We start from the raw sequence: 12,795 nt of genomic DNA, 5'->3' as shown, positions 1-12,795 counted from the left end.
TGTTTTGTTGGTTGTTTATTGTCTGTTTCCCCATTGTGTTTACACTCTTTGTGGGTGGGAATCTTATTTGTCTTATTCACTACGCTATCCTTAGTATCTAAAAGAATATCCAGCACATGAAAGTGAAAGTCGCTCAGTCATATTTGACTCTTTGCGACCCCATGGACTATAGAGTCCATGGAATTCTCCAGGCCAGAATACTGGAGTGGGTAGCCTTTCCCTTCTCCAGGGGATCTTCCCAATCCAGGGATCAAACTCAGGTCTCCTGCATTGCAGGCAGATTCTTTACCAGCTGAGCTGCAAGGGAAGCCCAAGAATAGTGGAGTGGGTAGCCTATCCCATCTCTAGCAGATCTTCCTGACCCAGAAATTGAACCAGGGTCTCCTGCATTGCAGGCAGATTCTTCACCAACTGAGCTATCAGGGAAGCCCTATCTGGCACATAGTAGGTGCTTAATAAATAATTATCCATCACATAAATCAAATGTACACAGGGTGCTCTGACGGACAGATACAGCTTGTCTTCTGGGGAATGTCATCCTCCCAGCTCCTTAGCTAAGTCTAGAGCTGACATTTATCTGGCTTAAAAGGTCACTACTGAGCATGCCCTCTGTATAGGCTCTTTGCAAGGTGATAACTGGATGTGGCTCTTAATCTCCAGGAGTGCAGACTGATGGGAAATACAGACACATAGACAAACATGAGTCGACACGGGAGATATTGTGCTCCTGCTGTGGAAACAAAGAGGAGAGCACCATCTTCCTGCTGCACAAGACATTTAGGCAGCGACATCAAGGGACGCCATGGAGGAAGATCCTACGGAATGTGTATATTGTCCTCTCTTGCAACATCTCACAGATATGAACTGAAAAGCAATTCCTCCACCCTTTCTCTCCCTAAAGTATGGAGATATATATGGGCTTCCTTGGCGGGTCAGGCTGTAAAGAATCTGCCCATAATGTAGGAGCCTGGGGTTCAATCCCTGGGTCAAGAAGATCCCCTGGAGAAGGGAATAGCAACCCATTCCAGTATTCTTGCCCAGAGAATCCCATGGACAGAGGAACCTGGTGATCTACAGGGTTGCAGAGTTGGACATGAGTGAGCGACTAGCACACATACATGTAATGGGTTGGCCAAAATGTTTGTTTGGGATTTTCCATAAGATGTGACAGAAAACCCCAAATGAACTTTTTGGCCAATCCAGTATATATGGCAGGAGTATCAGCAGTTTGTCCTGAAAGAAGGGAGAGCTGGAACACCATGTACTTGAAAGGGCTTGTGATCATCTATTCTGTTTGCATGTCAAGCACCAATTAGATTATTTATGCCTCTCAAGTGGATTTTGTGTTAACCTGAATATCTGGTTTTGGCAGTGTTTTATAATCTGCTAGATTCATTAACTGTGCCTGCTCTCCTGGCTCAGGGTAAGGAGATGTTACAGGAGGTAGTAGGATCTTGTGCCTGTGGAGTACTCAGGAGGACAGCTAGCCCACAGTGTCCCTGCAGGGAGTACAGAGCCCACAAGTCCCCAAGGTTCCAGGTCTCCATCCCCTTGCCCCAAGCGGGTTCACATCCAGGACCAGCCTCATGAGATAGCAGGGTGCCACCTTACTCCTCACCATGGGTGCTGACTCACCTCTGTCCGTCAGACACTCACAGAGAATATGGAATTCCCAATACAAGTAAAAATCCCCCCGGAGCACAGGAGGCTCTGGGCCCAGTCCTGAGGTCTTTGCACACCCTAACGTCCCAGACGTTACTCACTCTTGCCTTAGACCCTTTGTCTAAACTTGGTCTAACAAAACGATCATGGCTCATTGTCAACATGAAGCATCATCCAACTCCTTATGCTTAAATTATGAATCAGTCATGAAAGGGCTTTTCACTTGGGGGAAAAAAAGCCTGAGACCCATTTTCTGCCATATTAAACACACATATACAAACAAGTTTGATAAGTCAAATAGACAAGACCGTTGCAAACTGCAAAGTCATACAATTTATGCACCATCTTTTCTTTTAAAAAAAAAATCTAGCAACAAAGAGATGAGCTGGAGAGGCTGGAGCTAGGCTCCCTGGTGGGACACAGGACACTTCCTGGCCCTGAGGGGCCAGGCTGGATCCTGGGAGGCATCTGTACTTTCTGTTTCTTTGGTCCCTAGAGGAGGTGAATCAGCCCAAGGTCAGCAGCTTCCTCCTTTCTACAGTGTTCCCATTGAATCCCAACAGTCTAAAATGATGATGAATGTTGGAGCTAGAGACATGCTAGAAACTCTCAAGACCAATCCCTTTATTTGTAAACAAGGCAAGAGAGTTCCAGAAGGGAGCCCTGCCTTGTCTGAGGTCACGCAGCAAGTCCACGCTGGAGTCTGGAGTGAGAAGCCAGCGTCCCTGACTCCCAGCCCATTGGGCTCCCGGTGTACCCAATACACTGGTGATGTGAGTCACTGTCCACGTGTATCTGTCCTAGCACCCTAATGGGACTCTGGGCTCCACATGCTGCTTACAGTGCTTTAGTCTTTGGATCCCTGATTAAGTCCCTTAATTGGAAGTTTCTTTAGAATTTTTTGTTTTAAAACAATGCTTGGTTAATAGCCCCCTACTGAGCCACTCCCAACTTCTCATGAAAATGAGACAGCACTGAAAAAAGTAAAAAAATCTCATTCTGCGAATTGGGATCAATACTCAACCAAATGCGAGGCAAGAAATTGGGGAGCCAGCCCCTAAAACCAGGACCATGAGGGCTAACACAGTCCAAAACACCAAGACGGTGTCCAGAGTGCTCTCTGCCTCCAAGGGCACCCTCTCCTCAAGCCCTGTGAACAGCAGATGTAGAGGAACTGGGGTCCACAGCAGCCCAAGTGGGAGCCTTCACCAACATGGCACTATAGCGCCAGCCTACGGATGGCAGAGCCTAGAGGCAGGAGTGCCAGGACACAGTCCTCTCTACAGGCTTCATTTCTTTCATGTGTCAGACAGCTAGCTATACAGTGACATAGGAGAAGGAGGATTTCAGCTAACAGATGTTCAGTAAATAAAAACCTGCTGGCCACCAGGAACAAGGCCAGAAAATTGCGCCACAATCTATGACTCAATTACTGAGCAGGGCTTTTAACAGAAACCCCTGAAGACAGAGGCAGAAACAAGCATGAGCCCCCACAACGTCTCTACTGGAAATTAATAGAACTAGAAAGATGTTCCAGCTGCTGGAAGATGATTGGAAGGGGAAAAACAACAACAACTAGAAAGTAATCATGGAACATCTGAAATAAAAGCACTCAGGTTTGCAATGAAAAAGTTTTACATGCAATACTGGAAAAAAAAAAAAAAAGCCCTGTATTAGGTCCATAAGAAGCTGAGCTGATATCAAAGAAAAATGCATCAGTAGCACTCAAGAGGGCTTCCCTGGTGGCTCAGATGGTAAAGAATCTCCCTGCAATACAGGAGACCAGGGTCTGATCCCTGGATTGGGAAGATCTCCTGGAGAAAGGAATGGCAACCCACTCCAGTATTCTTGCCTGGAGAATTCCATGGACAGAGGAGCCTGGTGGGCAACAGTTCATGGGGTCACAAAGAGTCGGACACAACTGAGCAAATAACACATCCACAAGCACAAAGGATGAGCAAGAGACCAGAAGAACACAGAGAAGAAAGGCGAAGTGGTGACAAAAATAGGAAGGAAAAGACAGATTCTTTTCATACTGTCCTCTTTTTCTGTCAAATACCCAAGAGGTACAGAACTTGCTAAGGAAGAAACACACACACTTGGAGCAAAAGCAATAACGAAAGACAACTTCAGTATGCACGTTGAAAAGGCTCACTGTAATGTAAATAAAATTAAATTTAAATGGGGATGCATAGGAAAGACTTCACAAAACAGGCCTAAAGCTGCTGTCCTTAGATCTCCAGCTGCTTACTGGGATCTGAGAACTTGGCTGGTAAATAGCTCCCTGCACTGATAAAGAATTTGACCTAAATGGTGTGTTCATGGTCAGTTACTAAGTTGTGTCTGACTCTTTGCAACCCCATGGACCATAGGCCACTAGGCTCCTCTGTTCGATGGAATTTTCCAGGCAAGAATACAGGAGCGTGCTGCCATTTCCTCATACAGGGGATCTTCTTGACCCAGGGATCGAACCCAAGTCTCTTGCATGTCCTGCACTGGTAGGTGGATTCTTTACCACTGCACTACTTGGGCAGCCTAAATGGTAAGTAAGAGTGACTCACTGTGCCTGAAGTGTTTTCACAAACACTGTGCTTTAAGCTGAACACCTGCTTTCCTGCTGGGAATCTGGACTTCCGATACATGCTAGGTAGAGTGCCTCTCCGATCAGACACCAATAAAAAACCTTGAGAACCAAGTCTTTAATAGGACTCCCTGGGCAGACACATCACACATGTTCCATTTTACTCACTGGGGAAAAGTGAGTCCAACTGTTTGCAGCCCCATGGACTATGTAATTCTCCAGGCCAGAATACTGGAGTGGGTAGCCTTTCCCTTCTCCAGGGGATCTTCCCAACCCAGGGAACTATGCCCAACTAAATCTTGGTGTCACTGTCCGTGGGCTTCTCAGTCTTGTTTTCCTGGGCCGTGAGCTGATATGCTTTCTTCATTTCACTCTTCTCCATCACTGAGTTGCCCATTTTGATGTCTCAGTAGTTTAACTCATTTTGTGACAAGTCTGATTTTCAACCACAGGCTGAAAGTTATATTCAATAGTAATGTTTATATAATATTGTTGGGGAGGCAGAAGGAAGTTTGATAAAAATAAAATTGCAAAGGAAGAAAGTACAAAAAAGAAGTTTGACAGACTAGCTTCACAGCATTTTTAAACCTCTCTGACAAAAAGACAAACACAACACAAGAAGAAAAGGCAAACAACAAACTGAGACGTGTATCTGCAAAGGCATCAGTTCAGTTCAGTTCAGTTCAGTCGCTCAGTCGTGTCCGACTCTTTGCGACCCCATGAATTGCAGCATGCCAGGCCTCCCTGTCCATCACCAACTCCAGGAGTTCACTCAAACTCACGTCCATCGAGTCGGTAATGCCATCCAGCCATCTCATCCTTTGTCATCCCCTTTTCCTCCTGCCCCCAATCCCTCCCAGCATCAGAGTCTTTTCCAATGAGTCAACTCTTCGCATGAGGTGGCCAAAGTACTGGAGTTTCAGTTTTAGCATCATTCTTTCCAAAGAACACCCAGGGCTGATCTCCTGTAGAATGGACTGGTTGGATCTCCTTGCAGTCCAAGGGACTCTCAAGAGTCTTCTCCAACACCACAGTTCAAAAGCATAATTCAGAGGGTCCTTAACCCAACATCCTTAACATAACAAGCTTTTGCAAATCAATTTAAAGCAAAAACTAAGTAAAGAGCATGAGCAGCAACTTTCCAAAAGAATAAATTAAAATTGGCAATGAATGAATGAGAAAGAGCAGTTTGATCACTAGAAAAAATGAAAAATTAAAAAAAAAATCCTTACTGGGGACTTCCCTGGTGGTCCAGCAGCTAAGAATCCGCCTTCCAATGCAGGGGACTCGGGTTTGATCCCTGGTCAGGAAACTGAGGTCCCACATGCTGCGGGGCAGTTCAGCCCATGGGGGCCACGCTACAATAACAGAGCCCAGAGGCTGCTCTGGAGCCCATGTGCCACAACTAGAGAGAAGACTGTGAGCTGCAACTAAGACCCAACACAGCCAAAACTAGCTAAATAAAAATATTTTAAAACCCTTGCCTATATGATAGATGAAAAATTATAAAACACACTGCTGCAATTACAACTTTTCTTAAGAGCAATTGGACAAATCTTTCAAAACTCTTCCTAGTATGCATGACCATTTACAGAAATCCCATTACTTCCAACTCGTGGGAGATGGGCTTAAAGACCTCTGCACTGATCATCTTGTGGTTATAATGATAACATGCGGAACAATCCAAAATCGTGGGATTGGCTAAACATGCCAAGGTAAATCTATGGAATGGGACACACACAGCTATAAACACGTACAGAGGGCTACAGACTGAATGGGAAAGTGGTCCTGATCTACTGTTCACTGGAAAATAGCACAAACTAGTTCACATTCCACGCGCAGGTGTGTTGTGGTCTAGTTTGGGGCTGTGCAGTCTGGAGCATCCAGCCTGCAACTGAGCCCCGACCCCAACCCACCTCCCCGGGAGGATTTTCTGCCCCTTCTACACTGCAGTGTCTTCCTTTATAAAAATGGTGTTCAGAAAAGTCCTGACCCTACAGGGTTAAATTTACAGCCTATAGCCTTTAGATCTCCGGGCAAAGAGCTTAGCACGTTGCCTAACTCTGCAATATGCCTTAAAGTCAGGAGTCCCCGGCCTCCAGGATCTAATGCCTGATGATCTGAGGTGGAGCTGATGTAATAAGAATGGAAATACAGTGCACAAGAAATGCAATGTGCGTGAACCATCCCCTCCATTCGCCCCTAGTGTGTGGAAAAATCATCTTCCGTGAAACTGGTCTTTGGAGCCAAAAAAGGTTGGGGACCACTGCTTTAGGTTGTTCTTATTTTTAAAAACAATGCTGAAAATACTCATGGAAAACAGACAGAACAAACACCAAGACCCTTGGCAGTGGGACAGTCACTAGTTTTTGCTGCTTTTTATTCTTCTAGGATTTCTGCGTTGAATGTGGGTTACATTCCATTACATTAAAACACACATACTAAGTATCACTTTATCAGGTTACCAGAAGTCTTGGGGAAACAGCTGAAACCCATCTTTCTAGGAAGAAAAGAAAGAAGAAACAGCCCAATGAGGTGGAACCACCCCCACACTCTAGGAAACGCGCTCCCAGCCCGGCCTGTGGGGCAGAGGAGGGCCCCTCCCCAGCCTGCCCGGCAGCAGGCCCAGGGTCATGGCTGCGGCTGCTCCGGTGGGTGCGGGCTGCACACTGGCCCTTTGTCTAACCAGGCTCCTCCGTGGTCAATGAGAAGCAGATGGCTCTTCCCTTCCTCACACACCTCAGATGCTGGGCCTGCCTGAGCCCCTGGGGCAATCTGCTTTTCATTTTATAAGCAGAGGAAAGCTGCAGAGGAAGGAGGGAGGGAGGCTAGAGTTTTCAGGGTGTCAGGGGAGTTGATGCAAGAATAATTCAATTCTCCCTGACTCTGAAAGACAAGGCAGTCCAACCCAGCAGGATGCCTGTGGCTGCGGGGCTGTAAACCCAAGCTCACCTCTCACTACCTCTGGTAGATGGGAGGCAAGCCAGCTCCGGAACCTGTGGCCTGGATCCTGAGGCTGGAATCCAGGTTCTTAGGACCAGCAGGGAAAGAGAGTCCAAAGCTTCTTCAGTCTGCATTGTGTAAAGGAGCTAGAGAGGACGGTGGAGGGCCTGGGGAGCTGCAGGCTTCAACCCCCACCCAAGGGAATCATTATAAACACTGGCAACCAGGGGGCCACCCTCCCGCACGTGGGGCCCCTCCTTCCCTGGGTAGAAGCACAGGCCCTGGAACTGTCCTATCCAGGATCTCATCCTAGCTCTCTGCTCACTTGCTGTTTTACCTTAGGCAAGCTACCTAAACTCTCTGAGCCTCTGTTTCCCACCAGACAGGTGGGCACGAGACTGACGCAATGTCACAGGAAACATGATGACTGTAGGAGATGGTCCACAGGAAGCATCTACAGAGTGCTTGGCACATACTAAGTGCTCATTAACTGTTGGCTGTTACCACTGTTCTAGCTGCCAGGTTCTCTGTCTTCTCTCCATTCACTTTACACAGAGGTGGAATTTACAGGGTGACATGCTTTGATGCCTCGTTTCTTCTCATAGCAGCACCTGCTCTGTCTTTGCTTCAGGGAGATCTCTGCCTGTGTTCCTTGTGGGGGTCCCCACCTGCAGACACCAGTGATTTATGCTGTCTTTGGGATGAGTTCGGAAAGCCCAGCAAGTCCAGCGTTTTCCCTCCTCCGGCTGTTGCGTAACAGGGACAAAAGCCTTGAGAGTCAGAGAATGACTGTACATAGTCCCGGTAAACAGGAGCCACCCTGAAGCCCTCAGGTAACAGGGAGGAGGATGAGAAGAAGGCCTGGAGCAGAGGGCTGCAAAGGCAAGTCTACAAAGAAGAGTGGTCTGCAGAGGAGGGGAGCACTCGGACAGCATCTGAGCTCCGGGAAAAGAGGAGAGGTCCGCAGAGGAGGCGGGCACATGGACAGCATCTGAGCTCCGGGAAGGCGGCTGCGATTTGAGAAGACATCAGAGAAGGGACCAAGCTTCACAATGCACAGGAAAAGGGAGCAGCTGAGTGACCTTCTGGAGGTGGTGGCAGAAAAGACCATAAAAGAAAGCCATCCTCAACATGCAAGTATGGAAAACAAGAATCATCAAGATGCTTACGTGGGACTTCCCTAGCAATCCTGTGGTCGAGACTCTGTACTGCCAATGCAGGGGGCATGGGGTTCCATTCCTGGTTGGGGAACTAGGATCCCACATGCTGTGAGCATGGCCAAAAGATTGAAAAAATAATAAAAACTATAATGGTTAGGGAATTCCCTTGGCAGTCCAGTGGTTAGGACTTGGTGCCCCCAATGCAGTGGGCTGGATTCAATTCCTGGTTGGGGAACTATATTCCCACAAGTCATGCAGCCAAATTAATAAATAAAGCCACCTGATTCGAAGAGCTGACTCATTGGAAAAGATCCCGATGGTGGGAAAGACTGAGGGCAGGAGGAAAAGGGGGTGACAGAGAATGAAATGGTCGGATGGCATCACCGAACCAATGGACATGAATTTGAGCAAACTCCAAGAGATAGTGAAGGATAGGGAAGCCTGGCGGGCCGCAGTCCATGAGGCTGCACAGAGTCAGACACGAGTCACACTGAGTAACTGCACAATGATAAAAATAAAAATGGTTAATAATATTTTTTAAAAAAGATGCTTACATGATGGGCAGACAAATGATAGGTGGAAAGAAAGAAGAGAGCGAGGATTCAGTGCAGACTGCATGGTAATTGAGATTTCTGGAAAGAGACGACAAGTAAACCGTATCTAACACATCCAGATCAGGTGTGGCGATGTTGACTGGCAACTTCCTCTCAATGTGCAAATTACACTTATTTGTTCTCAAATGAAAATAGCATCTTTGTCAGGAGGGTGTGAGTGAGCATCTTCCCTCAGTGAGAAGGTGGGTGGTTCTATTTGAGTACCAGAAAATACATGAGCACAGAGCAACATGACCGCTTTTCCAGGTTTCTTCTGGATTGGATCCTCAGCTATAGCTCACAGCAGTAACGACATCAGGGGCCTGGCTAAGATAAGAGTCCTCAGGGAAGACAACCTGAATGTCTACCAACAGAAAAATGATAAGGAAAATGTAATCTATACACACAATCAGGTCTTATTCAGCCATAAAAAGAAAGAAATCCTGCTACTGTTGCAACATGGATGGGTCTTAATAGCATTGTGCTAAGTGAAATAGGTGAGACAGACAAATATGATCTCATTTATATGTGGAATCTTAAAAACATAAAAAAGAAAATAAAGTTCATAGATATACCAAACAGATCAGTGGTTGCCAGAGGCAAGGAGTTGGGGGTGGGTGAAATGGATCAAGGGGGCCAAAAGGTACAAGCTTCCAGTTATTAAATAAAAAAAAGCCTTGGGGAATCTAATAAACAACATGGTGATTACAGTTAATAATACCATTTTGCATATCTGAAAGTTGCTGAGAGAGCATGTCTTAAAAGTTCTGCTCACAAGAAAAAAATTTGTAACTGTGGTGATGAATGTCAGCTAGATTTATCATGGTGCTCATTTCACAATATTCACAAATAGTCAATCATTATGTAGTACACCTGAAACTAATATAATGTTGTATGTTAATTATACCTCGATCAAAAAAGAGACGAGACAGCAAGATTAACAGTGACACCCTCCTTTGTATCAGTCAGGGATAGGCTACGATATGTGGCAGTAACAAAGAACCCCAAATCTCAGGGGCTTAGTTTAACAACAAAGGTTTCTTTCTCATGCTCGTGGTAGGTTGGCTGGGGCTTTGCTCTGCATCCCCCTTAGTCAGGGACCCAGGAAGATGGAGCCATTTCAAATTTTGCCAGTCACTGCAGCAGAGGAAAAGACTGAGATAGAACACACACACGTCCTTGTGAAACGTCTGCTCAGAATGACTTCCACCACACCTGCTCCCATTTCACTGGCCAAAGCACGACCAGGAACTGGGGAGGTGCACTCCTACCGTGTGCTGATGGAAGACAAGAAGAAAGAGAAAGGGAAGAAAGAGTACATGTGAGCACCCTCACGACACCAGCCATCCATCCCACAATTACCCTCCTGCCCGTCACACGGCTGTCCCTCCCAGCAGCTCAAACCCTTCTCCATGATTCTCAGTCATCTCTACCCAACTGGTCCCCACAATCTTCAATCACATTTTGGACGACGTGATAGGTAACAGTGCTCCCAACTTGACTCCATAATCATAAAATAAGGGAAACACAGGGCAGAACCTCTGGAAGGACCTAGCCCAGAATCCCTCCTTGTCTTTACAGGAGGAGAAACAGGGAGTCCGAAGAGCCACCACTGTGCAGTAGACAGAATTCTAAGATGGTCCCCACGACTGCCACCCCATCATGAGCACATTGCAGGAACCACTACCTCCCCTGGGAACCACCGCCCGGGAACATGAGCAGACCTGTACATAGGCTAAGACATCACTCTAATCAATGTTACTCTACATGAAAAAGGATTTTGTGGATGTAATTAAGCTCCCATGAGTTAACCAAAAGATAGGTTATCCTGGGTGGGCCTGACTTAACCTCAACGCCTATAAAAGAGACACAGTGGCAGCAGGCACTGTGCTGCTGCCCTGGAAGAAAGCAAACAGCCATACTGTCAATGGCCTATGGAGGGGGCCACCTGGCTAGGACCTGGGGCAGCCTCTAGGGCAGCAAGAAAGTGGGGATTTCAGCCCTACAGCTGCAGGACCTGAATTGTGCCAACACCCTGAATGAGCCTGGAAGTGGACCCTGAGCTTCAAGTGAGAACACAACCCCAGGCAACACCTTGATTTCAGATCCTGAGCTGAGAACCCGCCTAACCTAGGCATGACCCATGAAAACCACAAGATTAAAAAACAAAATTATTTTCGCCGCTAAGTTCGAACTAATTTGTTATGCAGCAATAGCACACTAATATGCCATGGCAGGGGCAGGTTCTGCAACTTCCAGCTGCTGAACTGAACTTTTAGAAGTTTAGCAACTTCTCTGCTGAACTCCACCACCAGGCACACCTTAGCACCTGGGGAGGCAACCAGACTTCACCCATGAAGCCATCAGGAAAAGAAGCTCAAACCAACAGCCACCAGTCTCTTTTCTTGCAGCCTGTGTTTCATTCAAACCATCTCACACCAAAGACGAGGGAATCTTTCAAAAACACTGCTTTCACCCACGCTCTTCCCACTCAAAACCTTGTAACAACTCCAACCTCCTGCCCAGGAACATCAATACTGGGCTTCTAATCCCAGTGTTCAAGGCCTTCCAGCTCTTTATCTCCCCTCACAGAACACACATTCTCATCTAGGTCTGAGGGGATCTGGCCAGATTGTTCCACTCTGTGCTCATCCCCAGCAGCCTGCTCAGAGGCACGACCCCTGGTCCCTGTTCATCTGATGGGTCTTTAACACCCTCCCCCTCAATGGTATAACCAGCCCCCCACACAGTGAGTCCCACCCACTGTACTCATTCTCCGACTGTTCCATCACACCTGGCACAAATACTAGGCGTTTCTGCGCTTGAGTCCATCCAATAATCAGTCATCACAAGTATCACATCATTTAAATTTCTTCCTGCCAAGATTTCAAGTTCTCTAAGGGTAATAACCATGGTCACTCCAGGTACTACATCCAGGATCTGAAAAGGTATTTGTAGGCAAAACTAATTGCAAACAACCCAAAGATCTATCATCAGGTGAACAGATAAATACTTTTTTATTTCCATTCAATTGAACACTGATCAGTTTTTTTTTAAAAAGGGGGAATAAATTGTTAACAGCAGACTATCATGTGGTGAATCTGAAAAACATTATGCTTTATTATTTATAGTAACATTATATTAGTTATTTTTCTAAAAATCTAGAAAAAGTGAGATGAATCTATAGTGACAGAAAGCAGATAAGTAGGTGCCTGGGGCCAGGGTCAGGGGAATGGTAACAAAGGGACTCAAGGGAACTATTTGGAAGGACTGATGCTGAAGCTGAAGCTCCAATATTTTGGCCAGCTGATGTGAACAGCCCACTCATTGGAAAAGTCCCTGATGCTGGGAAAGATTGAGGGCAGAAGGAGAAGAGAGCGTCAGAGGATGAGACGGCTAGCTGGCATCACCAGTACAATGGACGTGAACTTGGGCAAACTCTGGGAGATAATGAGGGACAGGGAGGCCTGGCATTCTGCAGTCCATGGGGTTGCCAAGAGTCAGACACAACTGAGGGACTGAACAACAACAAATGTTCTGTGTCTTGATCGTGGTCGTGGCTACATGAATGTATCTATTTGTCAAAACACATCAAATTCTATACTTAAAACGAAGGCATTTTATCCTATGTAAACTAGGCCTCAAAGTTGACTTCAAAAATTCTTTGTATATTCTAAGTCAACGCAGACTCTGTTGGAAACATCACAGAACAAACCTTTCTGAAATGGAGGTCTGCATGTGACCTGTAAAGATCAAGCCCAGGAGGATGCCTATGGAGGCCCGTTCAGGCACTGGTCCCTAGAACGCAGGTAAAGACCTCTCTCCCAGACAGATGAGCTCCCAGGCCAACAGCAGA

Source organism: Bos grunniens, chromosome 7 (assembly GCF_055505025.1).
Source record: "Bos grunniens cultivar Pamir isolate PY7600 chromosome 7, Bosgru_T2T1.0, whole genome shotgun sequence".
NCBI lineage: Eukaryota > Metazoa > Chordata > Mammalia > Artiodactyla > Bovidae > Bos > Bos grunniens.
The sequence above is the reverse complement of the archived record's forward strand: the minus strand, read 5'-3'. Positions refer to the sequence as shown.